Below are 12,162 nucleotides of genomic sequence, written 5' to 3'. Positions count from 1 at the left end.
TGTGTAATGAGCCATGCATGGCAAAGACTCCAGGGAGTGGCTGGCAGCAAAGAGCTATCTACAGTGATGTAATCATTTTATGTTCCATTAAGGTCTTGTTATTTTAGAATTTAAACAAATTTATGCTGCAAGAAAACACAGAGCCTGTTGTGCATCTCTGGTAAGGAAGAAAATCAAACTTCAAAGAATTGGGCTATCATTTAGAAGAATTGCATCCATCACATTCTGATTTTTAACTGAGTATTTTGGAGATGAAAGGGAGAGAATTTTGATTCAGGAAGAGATGATAGCATACTGAGTACTGGAAATGTCAAGGCACATGGGCGTTTGTGAATGCATTTTTTTGACTGTGTGACTGCAGCTTCATTTTTGCATACTCAAGATGATGGGAAGAAAGTATACCCTATATTTTCAAGAGTCACTAGAAAAGTATTAAATGGATTTGTTTTTTAAAGAGTATTGAAAATGTATTCCTCAAAAAAATTGGACACAAACTGGATATATAAAAACATATACTGTCATATGCCTTGTTGAAAATATAAGACATAACAATAAAAAATGGAAAAAATTAAATTTGCCATCAGTTTTCCCATCTGTATTATAAACCAATATCATAACCAAAACCATTCCAAGATATGCTCAGACTACTTGTCAGAAAAGCAAAGATCCCAATTTGAGAGCTCAGATGGGTCTCTGTGTCCATATTTTCTTCTATAAGGAAGGCTGTGACTTGTGTCAGACAGCTTATTCACCACTCCCCAGTTAGGAATCCAACCACGCTTAACTGTCAGACATACTTCTAACTTAAAATACGTCGGGTAAAACCCACCAATAAGCCTTAGTTCGGACTTCTGTCTGTAGTGGTGTGTCCAGCTTGACAGTCACAGAAGTATATTCAAAGAGGGTGGTGAGAGAATGGTGTGGTCAAACACCAGATTGGCAAAATGTGAGAGAGTTCTCCCCTTTGTCTCCTTCAAGTTTTCTTTTGCTATCTTAGCCAAAGGAACAGCAGCTTGGACAACAGAGTGCTGCACAACATAGGCTGTACAGTAGCCCCAGGCTGTAGATTGGAAAGACTTAATGTGAATTTGACCTCAGGACATGTAGTTTTCAACCTGCCAAAGGTGTAGGCATGATGACTTCCACCCTCAGTGAGGCTAACGCTCACTCATGTCACTCAGTAGGTGGCTTTCACAAGCTCAGCTTTAACACAGAAGAGTTGAGCTCTTGTGGCAGTGCAGAAACTTGAATGAATTTAAGTCCAGGGAGCACACTGAAAGATTTCTCAATTTATTTTATGTAAAATGTAATAAAATAAAAGCTTTTAAGTAATTTTTTTAAATGCTGTTCCTGACTGCTGTGCCTGTGACGGTAGTAATGATGAGGCCCTTGCTTGCCTATCGTGCTTGTGCTGTCATGGACTGTGATGGGAAGAAGTTGGATCCATTCTCCCTAGTAGCGCTGTGCTAACCAATTCACAAACCAATTATCCCAGAAAAGTCAGCCTGTTCCAGATGCTCTGTATCGTCACAGAATTTCTTTCCACTCCCCCAATATCTGAGAAAGGCATATGGGAAGCTGAAGGGAGACTTGATAACACTGACCATAAAAAGGCATTCTTTCCCCCTATATCTAAAATATGTATTTTTAAAATGTCATTTTTCCAATATGAGCAAACACCTGCTTCTGAAATATTTAAGTTGAAAGCAGGCCTGTGGCCCTTATTCTTTAATATATGAAGCAGCAGAATAAAAATATATATGCAAGAATGCTTTAAAAGTTTGTGTGTTCAAAATGTTTTGTCATAAGAACAAGTACTACTCAATGTATTAGGGATCTTCACCAAACAAGCAATCCGTCCCAAGAACTTCATCTGGTATACTTCATCTGGTATAATGGGGTTATATTTATCTTCGATCTAGAGAGAAGAAATCTTTTTAAGCCCTTATGGCCTTTTGAGTACTGGTCTGACTCAAAGTAAAGAAAGATAATTATCAAAGAATCTCAAGGGTATGGTGAAGTATTATGCTTTGAATTGTTTATATTCTCCTCTCTCTCCTATGTATTATTTTAAACTCCGTTTTGCTCTGCATCTGAAATACGATGATAGGATATCTGTGTTCCCAATGCAGCATAAAGGGATGTGACATGGAGCTTTTCTGTCTCACTATTTTATGGAAGGGGTGTTAAGTGAATGTGGCTGAAAAATTTACTTCACTCACTGATTGAGGGTTCAGATTTCAAATGTCTGATTTTTACTGTTCAGATTGTTAGCAGCGGCAGACATGAATAATTCTGTTCATAATATTTTCAGATACTTTTCCCTGTTACTTGGGTATAAGACCTAAATAATATAATTTACTGTATTGACTTCAGGAAGTGAAAATTATTCTAGGCATTGTGGTCAGTCACTTGATTTTGAATTTTTTCACTGTATAGTTGAGTCATTTCAAGGATCTCTCACACAGCGTTTTGGTTATTTGTTGCTTTTTTCTTGTATGCACATAATATATTGAGTTTTCCACATAAATGAAAGAGGTAACATCTAAAGAAAGGCTGATAATACCTTGTATTTATTTGTGTGGTTCATAGTCATAAACCACTTTGACCACATTTTGATTGTATACAAAGGTTCCAGCCCACCTTCCACCCTAGAGACAATTACAAAGCTCAGTTTGACTTATAATGAAGCACTCAGGAAGACAAGGACTGTGTCTCACAGAATCATGTTTTCATACTTTCATTTCAAGGAAATGTTAATTCTTATGACTTCATGACCCAAGTACTAATATACGGATCTAAATCTGTAGATCTCAATAATAGATATTCTTATTTAGTAGTAGCACTTCAAAATTTCAAAATAATTTACAATAATATAAGTGGTGAAGGGAGCAGAGTTTCTCTGCTAAAGACACTTTATGCTCTGGGTGTGTGATAAAATCCCAGCATGAATGCACAGCAAAATGAAGTATTAACTTTCTTTGCTTCCTAAAGAGTTCAAAACGTTTTGCTTCTCTGGGATTTAATGTAAGTGATGCTGAATGTTTAGTCTACAGTCTCCTATTCACCTTTGAAAAGCCTAGGTCGTAATCTGATTTAAGTGACAATTGAAAGAGCTAATGGTTGCATTCTAGTTCCTTGTTTATGAAATCACCATCAGACCCTTAACACAGTACTGAGCATGGCAATAACGGCTCATTTTGAAGCACACCGGCACAATTGGAGTAAGAAAGGCATGGAGTATAAACTTGGCTTTAAAAAAAATCCAGCAAATTCCTTGCTTTTAAACAACACAAACGTTTACTGTAATTTTTCAAAGTTGAACCCTCCCCACTGGATGGGATGCCTTTATTCTCAGAGATGATAGACTATTCTGCATTACAAATGGCGAAGCATTTGGTACTGCTGGAAAAGAAATCCTTAGTAGGAGGAACTGCACTATGGTAAAAGTGATTTGCACTGGCTTATTAAAGATATGAGTGTAGCAGAATCTGGCCAGATGGTATATTATTAGGTGTGGCCACCAATCAGAAACTATGCTAGATTAAGAAGATGCTGACTGTTGACTTCGATCAACATCTTCAATCATCTATTTTCATCTGATTCATCCCAAAGTTGTAATGCAGATAATAGGGTAGTACAAAAATCTGCAGTAATAAATTGATTAATTACAAGAAGTTGATCTAGGAATAAGTGAAAATGTTGCCTTAACTCATAAAGGCAGGAAAAAAGAGTTTCTTTATTAAAAGGAAGCTTGTCATCCTGCATTATTACATTCTGAAAAGAAAGTTCAGTTGTAATTTTTTTAAAAGGCCATGCCAGTTAATTCCATTTCTGTAACAAAGTATGGATTGAAAATTATGCAATGCACCCAGCAGTAAAGATTTTTGCAAGATACAGACTAGACATAGCAGAAAAAAAAGGTTTAGAGTTTAGCACTTCAGGGGGCTAATGTGCCTTAAAGCTACTTCTTGAATGGACCATAGCTTAATCCCTGTGCTACCAGTCATGATAGTGATTAAATATCACCCACTCAGACAATTGCTTCTGGATATTGATGTGCCAGGTTGTGGGAGTGGAGTTAAGGGGTGAAGAAGAGGATGGTTTATGAATGTATGGCTGATGTTTGAGCAGCTGAATTTCAAAAAGGAGGAGGGGAAGAGAGGGAAAAAACCTGGGTTGCCCCAGGAGGGAAGAGAGAGAACAAAGCTTCCTTCAGTAAACTCAGCCAGACTCATGATCATGATTTCTGAGTTCCTCACAGGAGAATTACCCCACTATCACAAAAGAGAAAACAAGATTGTTAAATCAAAAGTCAGCACTGGGGGAAAAAAAAGCGAGCTTGTAAATGAAACAGGGTTTATCCTGAAGTAATAACCTTAGCAGTGATAGCAGGGCTCCTGGAGAACCACTTGGTGGACTTTTTAATCTGTCTTATCAGATGCTGAGTGTCGTTTCTGAAGCAGGTTCTTTATGTCAAAGGAGATTAGCATTGGTGACAGAATAACATGTTCTTGAATGTGAATATGGAGGAAAAAATAATTTTCCCCATCTCCCCTGCTGGTAATTCTGATATATTTTGCTAATTCTGATATATATTGCCATATTATTTGCTTGTTTATTTTATAGTTTTCTTTGTAACCAGTTACTCCTAGATGACTTTAAAAAATCAATGTGGAGAAAATACATTTGTTCTCTTTCTAACTAAAAAAAAGATTCACTGAGGACAGCACTAAATCTTATTTCAACATTAAACATTTAAGTAACTGATGGCTGTGCTGCTGCCTTTTGAGTTCATGCATGGTTGCTAAAATATTTAATCTCTCAGGCTTTCTTACACATCTCATCCATGTTAATGTGAGGAAAATATTTTGGTTTCTCATCTTTTTCAGAGGGTATTTCATTGAGTGGTTGGTACACGCAGCTCCTTGAGCAGAGAGGATAATGTCAGTGTGACCTTGGTGCTAGTGGAGCAGATGATCTCTAGTGCTATCACGTGGCACACACAGGACAACCAGGGTGTCTGGCCCAGCCAGCATGGGTTTAGGAAAGGCAGGTCCTGCTTGATTAATCTGATCTCCTTCTATGACAGGGTGACCTGTCTAGTGGATGAGGGAAAGGCTGTGGATGTTGTCTACCTGGACTTTAATAAAGCCTTTGACACTGTTTCCCACAGCATTCTCCCGGAGAACCTGGCTGCCCATAGCATGGGCTCTTCTCTGGGTGGAAAAAGTTTCTGGATGGCTGGGCCAGAGAGTGGTAGTGAATGGAGTTACATCCAGCTGGAGGTTAATCACCAGTGGTGTTTCCCAGGGCTCAGTACTGGGAACAGTTGTGATATCTTTATCAATGATCTGGACAAGGGGATTGGGAGCACCCTCGGTCAGTTTGCAGATAACACCAATACCAAGTTGGACAGAAGTGTTGAACTGCTCTAAAGTAGGAAGGTTCTACAGAGGGATCTGGAGAGACCGGATCAATGGGCTGACACCAATTGCATGAGGTTAAACAAGATGAAATACCAAGTCCTGCACTTTGGCCACAACAACCCCATGTATCGCTACAGGATTGGGGAAGAGTGGTTGGAAAGCTGCCTGGCAGAAAGGGACCTGTGGTATGCTGGTTGACAGCCACTGAACATGAGCCAGTGGTGGGCCCAGGTGGCCAAGAAAGCCAATGGCATCCTGGCAATGAAGCTAATGACTAGTTTAGTGCTCAGATCTTAAGAGGAGCAATTGAGGGAGCTGGGGGTATTTAACCTGGAGGAAAGGAGGTTGAGGGAAGACCTTATTACTCTCTACAACTACCTGAAAGAGGATTGTAGTGAGTTGGAGGTTGATTTCTTTTCCCAAGAAACAAGCAATAGGACAAGAGAAAATGGCTTCAAGTTACACCAGGGGAGGTTTAGATTGGATATTTGATAAAAATTTCTTCATGGAAAGGATTGCCAAGCACTGGAACAGGCTGCCCATGGAAGTGGTTGAATCCATGGAGGTATTTGAAAGACATGTAGCACTTAGGGACATGGTTTATTGGTGGACTTGGCAGCACTGGGTTAATTGTCGATGATTTTAGAGGTCTTTTCCAATCTGCAGAATTCTGTGATTCTATAATATATTACTGATGGTTTTAGTCCAATAAATTTGCTTCAGATGGAGTCCTTAAGAACCATACATTTTTAGTATTACAAAGCAGCATGTCATAAATTGCTTTCTTCTATCCCTCAGATTCATTTCCTTTGAAGGAAAGGGAGAGAAGTTCTAGTCTTGTGAAGTAGAAGGCGTAAAATGGTAAAAAAGAAGGTCATTTGAATATGGTATACAGTTATATTCAGGAATACAGATGAGAAAAATGAATCCTATCAGCTTTGTTCCCAATAGAGTCACTTATTTTTTTTCTTTTTATTGATTTTTTAAATTTATTTTATTTTTCATTTGGTGTTACTACCTGAGAAATGGGCTGCAAAACAGCTGCAGGGTATCCTACAAATTTAGGACTGTAAAACTTTTTTACATGGTCTTTCTCAGAATAATACTTCTGAATATGGTCTTCCCCTGATTTAGGAATCACGCTGTTTCATTGCTGAATTATAGACTCTTCAAGATGAGCTGGAAACTCTGACAAGCTCTGCTGTTACCACCTCATTTTCCACATCTTGCTATGTCTTCTGAACAGGAACTCTGCCATGCTTCTTGTGAGGGATTTACACTAGTCTTTATTTTCTAGAGTTGCACATAGTTTTGGAAAGAACAGCACTTCAGAAAATATCATAAAAGCAGTATTTTAACAAATATGGTGTCTATACGTGGCCCTTTCACATATGCACTGTTGCTGAATGAGCTAGAAGGCAAGAAAAAAAGATGGTAGTATCTTCTATGAGGGGGTTTTTCAAGGCTTGGTTCTTATGAACTGGAAGTGAGAGCAGCTGGAATTGGTATTTTAGATGCCATTCAAAATTGGGTAAAGCAAGTTACTGAAAAAAGACTTAAGTTTTATTTCACTGACTTATGTGGTATTTTTATGTCATTAAGATAGTCTCCCCTCTTCACTGCATCTGGAAATCTTTCAAGTGTGTTTACAAGGTTAGTGGAAAGCAGAAATGTGCACTGAAACAAGCTCTTCCTATTTCTGATTGGCTTGAGGAGTTCTGGCCTTTGTGAAAGTCTTGAAGAAATGCTTTGTTATCCTTTCCTGATGGCAATCTAGGAACTTCGAAGGAAGTGATATAAACTGGATATGAACTTTCTGTTCGCTGCAGTTACACACTCCTCTCTCTTCCAGAGAGGACTAGTTTAGCTGTTTGAAGGTCAGCACCCAGAACATCCTGGCTGTGCTGGTTTTCTCTGACTTAGTAGCAGAAGGGATGGTTACCTACAAAGAGACGTTCATGCTATCTATTTTGGACATGTATCTCCAGAGGAAGATTTATTCCATTCTGGGGTGCCTGTTTCACTTTGTTTTCTAGACAGAACCTTAATCAGCTGGCTAAAATTTTGTCTAGATTTTAATGGCTAAAAATAAAGTCTTGCTCTTGGTCATGTCTAGAGGAATTTATCTGTCAATTCTTTGACACAGAAAGTATGCCTGCCCCATTTAGCCAGCCACTTGCCCCATTTACCCTTTCTCAGACTGATTAATTGACAATATAGTCAGCCCCATGCTATCTGGCTCACCCCATCTGTGGCATTAGAGATGACTGAAGTTGTCTTTTCCTAACTGAATATGGGAAAAGAAGCTGCAAGAAATCTAATAATCATGGAGTGAATGGATCAAAGCATGGATTCATATTCCAGGTGTAACTCCATGGCAGATGCTGACACTATTTTGGGTGTGGATCTCTGTGCTGACGAGGAACTTAGAAGAAGTAGAAAACAACTGCAAAGCACAGTACAGAAGCAGAGCTGTTAACACATCAGTCTCACAGGACATAACTGATTTACTGTAACTTCCAGTAGTAGCAAAGTGTTCTTTCTGGCATATTGTAGCTACTTCTTTTCTCCAGCATCTCAGGTTAATACAACACCTTTTCATCATTTCTTGTGCCTGGAAGGGAGATGATGAGTGTTCATGTTCTGCTAGGGGGATTTTCTCATCTAGGACAAATGCAAGCAGAAGATAATATTAGATTGATCCAGCAGAAAACAAAGGTAGTGAGAAAATGTGACATTTATATCCTTATATCCACCTATAAGAGTCTGTGGTTTTAAGACAAATACAGCAAGTCTCCTGTTAGGGTGAGTTTTCTGCCAGCCAGATTGGTTTCCCAGAAAAGAAGTCCCTATAGGCTGGCTACTGTTTAATAAGTGCACCATCGCCATCATTCAAGTTTTGAGCAGATTCCTTTTGTTTGTTATGGAGAAAATTGAATTATTCTCTCTGTGTCAAACAAAAATCATCATGATATTGAATTTATAAAAAATTCATAGAACTTAGTGCAAAACAATCCAAAGGTCGGTTGTTTAGCCTGTCTTGTCTTTTTCTTTCTTCCCCCCCCCCCCCCCAAGTCACGCTCAGATGTCAGATGTTGCTGAACCTGTTTGGTTGCTTTGTGAAATACGGAGGGGCACAAACTACCACCTGGATCAGCTACCCAGAGCAGCTGCTACTATGTCTGATTAGTTCACAAAGACACATTTATTCTGGTTGGCATTAATTAGATTAAGAAGGTAGGAAAAAAAAGAAGAAAAGAAGTTATTGCATTCCTGAGCTGACAGTATATACAGGACTGACAAGCGGAGAGGAAAATTGCAGAGCGTAGCGGCTGTCTCTACTGGCAACTGAAAATTGAGCTAAATCAACAAACGTGGCTAAAGAATAACCCGACCTTTGCAACCCATTCTTTGCAGCCTAGTAACTTTATGTTTTCAAGGGACTTGTACTTTGTCTATTTGATCTAAAGAGAGCTAGGTAGAATAAATTGACGATAGCTGTGGCAAGTAAGTGTTATCTGGAATGGAGAACTGAATTTGCAATTAATATCAAAATTATAGAACCAAAATTGTGATTCTGTGAATCTTTACTAGGTAAAACATTCCTAAGCATTGTATTTTATTTTTTGTGAAATTATTGTTCAGCAGGTCCAAAGCTTAAAATTAACAATCGATCTCATTGCAATGGTATGTTATGAAAGACCAAAGTATAAAAAGGCTCTCAAAGGAGTAATTGATGTGAGATGGGCACGTGGATGGCTGTCTAGCTGCCTATTGCCAGCAATAGAGTGGATATTCCTGGGAAGGGTTCAGTCAGTAAGTAGTTTGTTCCTTAGTTTTCTTTTAACTCACCCATTTTCTATAGGACATAGTCTTTCCATGGCAACTGTGAAGAGGAACATTTGGTTAATCTAGTGTCTCTGTTTCCTATGAAACAGTATGTCTGTACTAAAAATCTGAAGTTCAAGGAGATTAAAATTAATAGCTGCAATGTGTGTTATTCGCAGCTGGTGTTCTCTGGGGTATGTTAATGTCAGTCTTGTATGATCTTTAGGTTTTGAAAAATATAATTGACTGTGTGATGGCCTTTTCACCAACAGAAACTTGAAGTTTAATACCCCTACCAGTTAAAGGACTTTGTCATTCCTTTCAAGCTGAAAAATTTCATGCTGAAGACCTGGAAGTTTCATAAAAATTCCTCCCTGAAGATATTGCAACTGCTTAGTAACCATCTGGGTTTTTTTACCTTGAGTCACTACTGGAGCCTTTGTTCTTAGGTTTACCTGCTGGACTTTGTTGTTATTTAAACTTTTTCCTTTGCTCTTGCTTGAGAACAAATGCACTGTTTCCTATCATGCTTTTAGTTGTAATTTTTGTTGTATTTTATGGGAGGTTACAGTAGCAGGAGATTCTTTTGAAGAAGAACAGAAAGGAAACTATTGTGTTCCTTTCTTTGTCTATTTGCCAACATTACTTTTAGGGAAAACTCCTTTACATAGACTGCAGTGACAGTGATAGTGAGAACTGTGGGGGCTCTGAAGAACCTACAACTTGAGAGACAGGCTCTTCTTTCAGGCTGATGGGAGAGAATACTTGCATGAGTCCTTAGTCTGAAATTTGGCAATGAGCTGTGTTTTTTCTGCCCAGATGCAGGTGCACCACCCTGATGAAGACACTGACAAGAAAATAAAGAGTATAGTATGATGCAAGAGGAAAGTTGCCAGATAATTAGAGATTTAATAATAAATAGAAAAAAAGGTTGCTCTGTTGTCCAAGATCAGTGCTTATTTAATTTCTTGCAAATAATGAGTACTTAGAGAGTGAGAGTGATTGATGAGATTAATTAGAGCTATATGTTTAACAAGTGCTCCTAGCTCTAGTGACTCATTAATTAAAACTTGAACTTTGTAAGAAAGCTCTTTGCAATCCATATTGGTTTATGAATTCTCTTTTGTTTTTGAATGGAGGAGAAATCAGATGAACAGGTCAGTAGTGCATACAAAAATAATATGTAGTGCATTACAGTGATTTATATTTATTTGCAGTATCAAAAAAACATGAATCAACACATAAATCAATCGTAATCAACAAGGCCTGCCTTTGTGGACATGTTTTCTTTAGCAGTCTCTGGAGGTCTGTGTTTAAATTCATCTTACATGAGGTTACAGGAATCAGTCTTTGAAATAACTGTAGACTAAGTATATAATTTTTATGTTTAAGCAATTTTCTTTCCATTGAGGACACTGAATACCCATAATCCTTTTTTTCCACAGTTGCATTTGTATACAGTTACATCTCTTCACTTGCCAAACTCTTAGAAAAATAACATGTTTCCATGCACATCGAGGGTCTTTATCCTGCAGTCTTTGCATATGTAAAAGGCACTTAATTCACTTAACAAGTGTGCTGTTAAGTAAGGATTTGTGTTCTCTGATGCTTTGCTTGTTTTTTCATGAGTTAATGTTCTTTATTAAAAGGCACAGCTTTCTTTTACTAATACATTTCAAGACTGTTCGTTTCCATTTGCTAATGGTCCTCATTCCTTTTAAAATATGCTGGTACAATGACTATAGGAATATCATTGGAAGACAAAAGACATACCCTCAGGACTAAAGATTATTTCATTAGCATACACTTGCTTTGGTCCTAATCCTCTAAGTATTTGTCTATGTACTTAGCTTTATTTACCATTTCCAAGAAATTCATGTATCTGATGCTGTTTCTTAGTGTCTGCAGAGGAATTGCCATTACTATTTGCAGTAGGAAGAGACTCCCTTTATAGGAAAGCTTGTGAACTATGGCTTTAGTTGGAAACAGAACTGAAGTTTCAGCGGCAATTCACACTTGTATATGCAAATGAGAAGGATAGAAATTTATCGTATGATTGTGCAAATCATTTGTAATATTTTAATTATATGCAAATGTTAGATTCTGATATGCAGTCCTAAGTTTGTAATTACAGTGATAATTTGGTAATAGAGCAAGCTATGTACTTCCAAATTATCGTGTAGTTGCTTGGGAATATGTCAATTTCTATAAGACAAAGCATAACCCGCAGGAAGTATATATGGCAAAAAGAAATGTAGTTGTACTTGTTGTACACACAGTGTCTGAGTCAGTAAAGATAACATGTCTTAATATCAAGTTTAATAAGGATGTTCCATATCTACTGATCTTGATCATTTTTCTGTATATTTTCAGGAGCCTTAGTAAAATGTAATTTTTTAAAAGAAACCTTGTCCTAATTCTGTATTCTTTGTGACTCAAACTTAGTAATTTTCAGCAAGGGTGGTGGCTTAAAAACAAAGACCAAAGACAATTTGGTACTTAGCAAGACATTTGGACATCTCAATATTCCTGATTGAGCATTGAACAGCGCTTACAGAGCTCTTTGGGAAACTTGGTTTTCAATTTTTAGCACTGAAACATCACTGTTGCCTTCAGCAAAATTGAGAGCTGGGTATGAGGCTAAAATACACTTTTAATTACGGAAGTGTAGATTCATACTATTACTCATGAATACCACATAATCTTCCTGTGAGATGAAGGGTTATATTTCAATGCTTAAGAAAATAAATTTAAATTACATTTATTAAAATAAATTTAAACACCTTCTCTAATACAGTTCCTTGTGGCCATTGTATAAAAACATGACAAGATTCAGGCAGTGTTTCTCAAGTTTGCTAAAGTGATATTTGCTTCCCAGTTTTCTGAATCAGATCACATGGAGGTA

At 37.7% G+C, this 12,162-nt stretch overlaps 1 protein-coding gene across 3 annotated transcripts in view; it reads left to right on the top strand.

Annotated features, from left to right (window-relative positions):
- The window catches only part of MID1 (midline 1), a 242,841-nt gene that overhangs the window by 120,388 nt on the left and 110,291 nt on the right, over positions 1 to 12,162 (top strand). The gene's annotated exons all lie outside the window — the stretch shown is intronic.

Source organism: Neopelma chrysocephalum, unplaced genomic scaffold (assembly GCF_003984885.1).
Source record: "Neopelma chrysocephalum unplaced genomic scaffold, ASM398488v2 Primary Assembly neopelma1_25, whole genome shotgun sequence".
NCBI classification, from domain to species: Eukaryota; Metazoa; Chordata; class Aves; order Passeriformes; family Pipridae; genus Neopelma; species Neopelma chrysocephalum.
Note: the sequence above shows the minus strand (reverse complement) of the source record. Positions and strands in the feature narration are given on the sequence as shown.